The following is a 7,351-nucleotide window of genomic DNA, read 5'->3' on the forward strand; positions in this document are numbered from 1 at the left end:
TATTGGTGAAGTTTCCTTAAAGGTTTGAATTAAAGGTTTGTCCTACATTGGTTTGGTGGGGCAAACTTTTGTGGGTTTATAAGGCATAAATTTGCAACTTAGGGAGGGCTCCAAGGGATACCCAAATTTGGTAGAAGGGTGAGATTATGGGTAAAGTGGGCTAGATCCAAAATAAACACGCGCGCGCTGCCGTTGCCCGTTTGGGTGGGGCGCGGGTGCGTGGTGAGAGGTTGTGTTGGGTTTGTCCGGAGGTTATGGGCTGGACCCAAAATAAACACGCGCACGTGCCGCTGTAGACACTCCATTTCTGACTGCCCTTAAGACTTGGGCGCCACTGATTGTTCACTCGATGATGAAAGTTATGCTATACAAACGTTCGATTTCTTCAACAAGAAGAGCTTCTAAATCCCAACCTTACACCCCATTTTAACCAAAACTATTTTAGACCTTAAAACCCTCTCTTTCAAAATATTTTTGAAAAGTTTCTACGATATTTCAAGGCTCGCATTTTGTTAAATATTGCACTTTTCGGTAAATCGAGTAAGGACAAATTGGAAATAAATGAAAGGGAGGTGAACTCTTTGAAAAAATATTTAAAACATCTTAGTTAAAGGTTTGGAGTTGAAGAAAATAAAGAGGGGAGGGAAGAAAACTAGTTGGGGGAAGAGTTAGGCATCAATCCGTTAGGATAAAACTGAGCAGTCTTTACTAAAATAGGTATATCTCTTTGTACACTTAGAATTTAGATATGAGGCCACCATCATTGGAAACTAGACTTCTGGGACTTCAATTTAGACTCAAGAATGGCCTAAAACGGAGTCCAGATGAAGGAGTTATGTTTATTTGAAATCGGCCCTGAAAACAGATTTTTGTCGCCGGCCACTTTAGTGGCTTGCCGGCCCTTGCTAGTGGCTTGCCGGCCAGTAATGAAACTTTTTCCCTTTTTTGTGTCTTGCCGGCCACAAGTGTCAAAAAATCATATTTTTGTAGATATTTGTGCCCATCGTTTCCACATTGCTCCACCTGTCTCTATATAGATATTTTCGATTGAAGCTCATATATTTCTATATATAGAGGACCTTCTCTCTTGGTTTTAAGGTTAGAAAAATATCGGGAGAAAAAATATCCTCTCTTTACGATTCTCTCTCTCTCTTGTAACTTGCATAGCCTTTGTCCAAACACTCTAAACCAAACCTAGAAAGCTTCTTGCTGAGGTGATTTGAGCTTGAATTTGAGCTCTTAAAGCACTTGAGAATGTGAAATTGTTAGTTTATGACTTAAGGGTTCATTTATCTTTAAGAGCAGGACAATCCAGTCATCAGTGGCTAGCAGACCACTATTGGTGGCCAGCAGGCCATCATCAATGTACGGCAGGCCCTCTGTCGGCCACCAGTGCAAAATCCAGTAGTGTACTTTTGAAGCAGAATAGAGTTAGTCTAGAGGTGGAAATCAGTGCAAGTGTTCTACTGTGCAACAGAGGCATTTGGCAACAGAAACAGTAGCTTTTTCTGGTGGAAAGTCCATGCATGCATGAGCATTCCTCGTTTCCCAAAACGGAGTAATTAGAATAGCTAGCTTAGCACCCTTTTCATGTTGTATTCATGTAAATAATTAGTTCATTTTGATTTGTTGTAATAATTAATTAGCTAGAATAGTTTATTAATTTGTTGTTGTAATAATTAGTTAAGTAGCTTAGCTAAGTTATTCATTTCGTTTTGTAATAGTTAGTTAATTCGTAGTAATTAGTTAGCTAGATAGTTCATTCAGACCCTCTTGTGTGAGGGCGCAATGTTGTAATAATGTGTATGTCTTCCAACCCTACGTCTTTCTCCAGTTTTATTTAACTGCTTATGATGGTTAGATTAGAACATCATGTTTTGATTAGCATTCTCCATGTTTGCATCCGCTTGTATTGCATGCACTGACGCTCGATTCATCATTCTAACAGCATTGTTAGTTTAATACTTCTTTGAATATATGCTTAGATCACATGCTATCAAATTGATTCATATGCCATATTAGTAGCTGAGCCTTGTAATTGTATACTGCGTGTGTTGCATTAGTCATATTGCATAAGTTAAGATCATGCATTATTCTAACTCTATCATTGTTTTTGGCTTGGAGTACTAGGTGAGCCTTTACTCGCTTTAGCATATCGCATGTGTGTGATTATTGCCATGTTTAGCATGCTTGCCATGAGGCTAAGTGCTTAAATGATAAACTGCTTGAATGCTTGTGGATGAAAGCTAATTGCTTGAATTAGAATAATTTGAGTAATGTTCATATGCGATCACTTTTTCAAGTGGTACATATTCGAAACTCTTTTAAAAAAAACAAACATGAGATCAAATGTTCCAATTCTTGTAAATAAGTCTATACTTGTGTGTGTGCGCATTATATAGTGATACTAGCCTAATAAATCGGAACAAGAGTATATAATGTACATAAGATTCATATCATGATTAGTAGAGGCCGGTCTTTGATCGGGCGAGCGGGGGTGCTCAAATCATGACCTTCCCCTCTCGTATCTAAGTTCCCAAGCCAAGACAATCTTGGTGATGACGGACACGTGGCCTTTGTAAAGAGTCATGGGTTTTCTAAATTTTCCAAAAATATTTAAGTGGTAACTCTATATCTGGCAAAGCAATCCATTTTTGACAATTTAATTCAAAATCGATTTTCCAAAATGTAACGCTTTGGTGTTTATCTATTTCAAATTGCATTTGTGAGATCAGATTTAGAACCGCGAGAGTCTGATGCTGTAGGGCATATCTTTTTTTGAAATGAGCAGGAAAAGTCAAGCTACAATTTTTGGCGACTCTGTTGGGGATTTAGAGACCTTGACTTGAAATTCATGATGTGAAATTTTATCTACACTGTGTTTGTCGTCTACTATTCCTGGATAGTTTACCGGAGGCTTGCCCAAAAGCTTGCTAAAAGGCTGACCGGTCGTGGGCTTTGCCATGTTGGGAACACAACCCTTGGATCTGGACTACCACTATACCGCTTGATCCTCCTTTCACCTCTTAGTGTTAGGTGTGAGAGGTATATTAGGTAGTCTTACTGAGGTACCTTTTTTGTCCATTCGACCTAGTTGCATATAGTAAAGCTATAGAGACTGTTCTAAACTAGGGCAAGATGCCAACCCTTGTGCAGGATTGCGTGAAACCTCTTGTTTACAATAGATTACCCTAGTTCCTAACGAAATTAGGACAGGGTAACCTTACCCCCTCATAAGGGTGTTTTGGCTCTCTTTACCTAGTATGTGCTTTGCAGTGAAACCGTATAGGGGTGCTTCATATCAGTGGTACAGTTGGTATCTATTTTGGGGTAGAATTCAGTGTGGAGTACAGTCATTCAGCTGTGATCATATCTGTTCTAGTGAAATTGGGCTAAGGTACTGTCTGTTTTCTCTTAGCTAGGTAGTCCTGGAACCATAGTTTTAGAAGGCTTCGATATCTCCCGGGTACTCTAGACTCGTGTCGATAGACTTTATAAGGTCGGGGACCTAGTTCAGGGGCAACCAGTGTCTGCTTCACTGCCGCCGGTTACAAGGCGAAGAAGGACTAAACGGAATTCACCAATCCAATTCTTACAACAGTCATTCCTTGGCTCACCTGTGTCCAGTTCAATTTGGAAACATTCATCCACTTCCAACACAACACGAGACTAATCTCCTATTCCAATGGCACAGTATTCCCTGGTCAGTATGGAAGAACTGATACACCACCTACAACAGACAATCGAGATAGTACAATATGATGTAATCCATCAAGCTGAGGTTACGACCCGTCAGATCGAGGTTATAACTAGGCTACAACAACAACAACCGTAGCCAACAACGGCTTCTGCATCCCATGCGCCCACCGCAACTATCCTTGTGCCTGGTGCCACTGCTAATATTGCCAATGTCCAAGAAAACCAGGGCAATCCAACAGAGCCAATCCTAGTACAAGCTTCCAAAGCTCCAGTTTATCAGACCGAGACAACATTTGTATTCGAAGTCGATCCAACTGCGCTCAAAGTCAACAAATTAGAGAACTTGTTCAAAAGAGCACAAGGGGTTAACTCCATCCCGGACATAGAGAATGGATACGCTGATTCTACAGTTACATTGTCAGATCGGTTTAGGATGCAACATATTGATCGTTTTGATGGCTCCGGAGATTCGATGGTCCACTTGCAATTGTTTTTTAATATCTTGCGGCTAATGGGCTTAACTAAACCACGTAAGCTGTCTCTCTTTGGTTGCACCATGTCGGGTATAGTGGCCATTTGGTATGCTAAGTTGGAAGATTCTGTCAAACAGAATTGGGAAGAGATGGCCGAGGCCTTCAATGCTCAGTACTCTTACAATACACAAATTGAGGTCACAACTCGTGATCTCGAGGCAACCCGTCAAGAGCAGAAGGAGAGTTTCTCTGAGTTTGAGACTAGATGGAGGGCCAAAGCCTTGATGATGACCACGAGACCTTTCGAGAAGGATCAAATAAAAATAATTGTTCAGAATCTACATGGCAAGTTGCTGTAAAAGATGATTGTTCTACCTCTATTTACTTTTACAGAGCTTCATGAAATGGGGGTTCAAATCGAGGATGCCATCAAACAAGGGATCATTGTGGAAGATAATGAGCCTTTAAAGAAGAATGTTGTTCGCAGTTCCAATGCTACTACTAGTGGTAGCACAACTGTGAAATGCTTAGAAGTAAACACTATCACCACTCCCATCAATAGCCAAAAACCAACCACTTCAACTCGGTTCCAAGCCCAAATTTTCCATCCTTTTTACATGAGTCTCTCTCAAGCCTTGAAAATGCTGCTAGAAAAAGGGTACCTAGAGCTTCTAGAACCCCGACCCCTCCCAAATCCTCTTCCACCAAGATATGACCCCGCTAAATACTGTACCTATCATCAGCAGCACGGTCATGATACAAACCGTTGCATCCGCCTCCGTCATAAGATTTAAGATCTTATTGATGAAGAGATCATAGCTCCACCAAAAAGACCTCAGGCCACCACTAACCCATTACCTCTACACCTCAACCTAATCCATACACTACCATCCACCTACAACCCCAGTATATATATCACCGCGGTCCATTTACCCAAGCCTGAGATGTTCATTCCATAAAGCATGGACTTGTGAATGATGAATGCACTTGAACCCCAATCATATCAAATCCATGAACCCATTACTTCTGAGCTAATGAGCATGATTGATGATCTTCAGAGAACTGTGGCAGATTTATCCTTTGGGATTTTGGCTCTATCATCGACCACATCATATGCTAGAAATTTCATAGCAAAAGGCTCCCCAATCTTGGGGCGAGCTGCAATTGAAAATGGCCAACCAGAAGATATCTCAAGTCTGGGTGATGACATGTCGATAACAACTAGGCTTTGCTCCGATATATCGACCCAATCCCTTGGCAAAGTGAAGGCAAGGGGCAAGAACAAGGCCGGGGCAAGTATTGCTCCTCGTGAACAGCTTCAGTTGGCTATTGAGGCTTTGAAGGTCAAAGGGCTGAACAACAAGTGTTTACAATTGTTGCAAAAATTGTGGATGACGCTTTTGTCGCTCATATTGGGAGTATTTTGAATCAAGGGGCAAGCTAGGAAAAAGGATGTCGTATCAGAAATACCAATTTCAGCTCCAATCCTACACTCCTAAGAGATCATCAAACCCAATCAACACCTGTTAAGCCCTCTGTCAATCCTTGTAGGATTGGTGGTAGCTGCACCTTCAATCCCTTTTACATGACCTTATCCAAAGTTCTCTAAATCCTCATAGGACAAGGTCATCTAAAATCCCTTGACCCTCAGTCTCTCCCCGATCCCCTTCCTTTCAAGTATAATGTTGCCAATTACTGTGCCTTCAATCAACAAACCGGCCATGACACTAACGGTTGTTTTCGTCTTCACCATGAAGTTCAAGATCTGATTGACAATAAGATCATCACTCCGCCGGGTCCTACAAAGTCTATTAGCACTGGATCGATGAACTTGGGGGATAATATGACTATGTAATCAGGGATGAACCATCTACTGATGGCGCTCATTTTACTCCAAATGTGGTGGATGGCATGCATTTTTTAGCACTTTGAAAAATGCTGTTTATTTTACTTTCGGAATTAGGTATTGAGTCAGTCTTGTTATGTTAGAGTTAGGTGATTTCGGGCATGTTAACTCAGATATCACATCACTTTCTTGTTTTGTTTGTCTTTTTCACTCTTTGAGTCTATTTTTACCATTGAGCCAGTTGCGCCAGAAGATCTGAATAAAATTACAGTACTTTTCCACTTACTTATAGTGATCCCGGTTTTCCTCGTCAAGTATTGTGTTCCTAACTCGGATCTTGTGGTTGTTGTTGTTGTCTTATTCTTGTTTCCATCCTCTGATTCCTTGTATTTGGGTTTTGGGATGTATTAGATAAGATTGGAACAGGTTGGTTGGGTGTTGGAACATATGGTTGCTGTCCAGATTTTTGTTCCTTCGCTCAAGCGAGACTTTTGTCGCTTGAGCGAGCCTTGTGTTTTATGTCTCTTTGCTCGAGCGAGCACTATTGCGCTCGAGCATGCGTCTGCGTCTAGTTTGGACCTGAACGTTATCATTCTTGGCTCGAGTGAGCTTTCCTTCGCTCGAGCATGCTTCTGGGTTGCAGACCTGAAGCTTTGTATTGTTGGCTCTAGCGAGGCTTTGTGTGCTCGAGCGAGGTTTGTCTGTGTCTGGTCGCTCGAGCGACGACTTCTTCGCTCGAGCGAGCCTCGAGTATATCAATTGCAGCAGCGTGTTTCTTCTTCACTTTTTCATCTCTCTTTGCTTCTAAACCCTAGATCTGACTCTCTCTTTCTCTCTACACTCCCCTTCTCTCTACAAATACTCTTGATCTATAGCTCTTCTATCCTAGTCCCTTTGTAAGAAAGTTAGAGCTTGGCTTGGGCTATCTTTTGACCCGAAAAATCTCGCATTTGGAGCATCTTGGGTTTTTCTCCTCATCTCCTTTGAGCTCCTAACTTTGAGGTAGGGATGATCTACTCCTTCTTATGAGTTTAACATAAATATTAGTCATTTAGTATAAATGTTGAGTTTTGGTGATTTGGGAAGTTAGGGTTTGAGATTTGTGGTGTATAAGAGAGGGGTTTTGTGTTTTAAGTTCCATATGTATATAAGGTCTTGAAAATGAGTTTTTGTGGATTTGATAGGTGAGATTGGGCCTTAGGGTTGGCACTTGAAAAATGGGGAAAATGCCCTAATTATGTTGAATAATTAATTTGAATAATTAATTTGGGGGAATATGAAATTGAATTGGAAATCATGAAATTGGGGAATTATGGAATTGAATGGTGTAGTT

Source organism: Camellia sinensis, chromosome 6 (genome assembly GCF_055761805.1).
Source record: "Camellia sinensis isolate YWXY chromosome 6, ASM5576180v1, whole genome shotgun sequence".
NCBI lineage: Eukaryota > Viridiplantae > Streptophyta > Magnoliopsida > Ericales > Theaceae > Camellia > Camellia sinensis.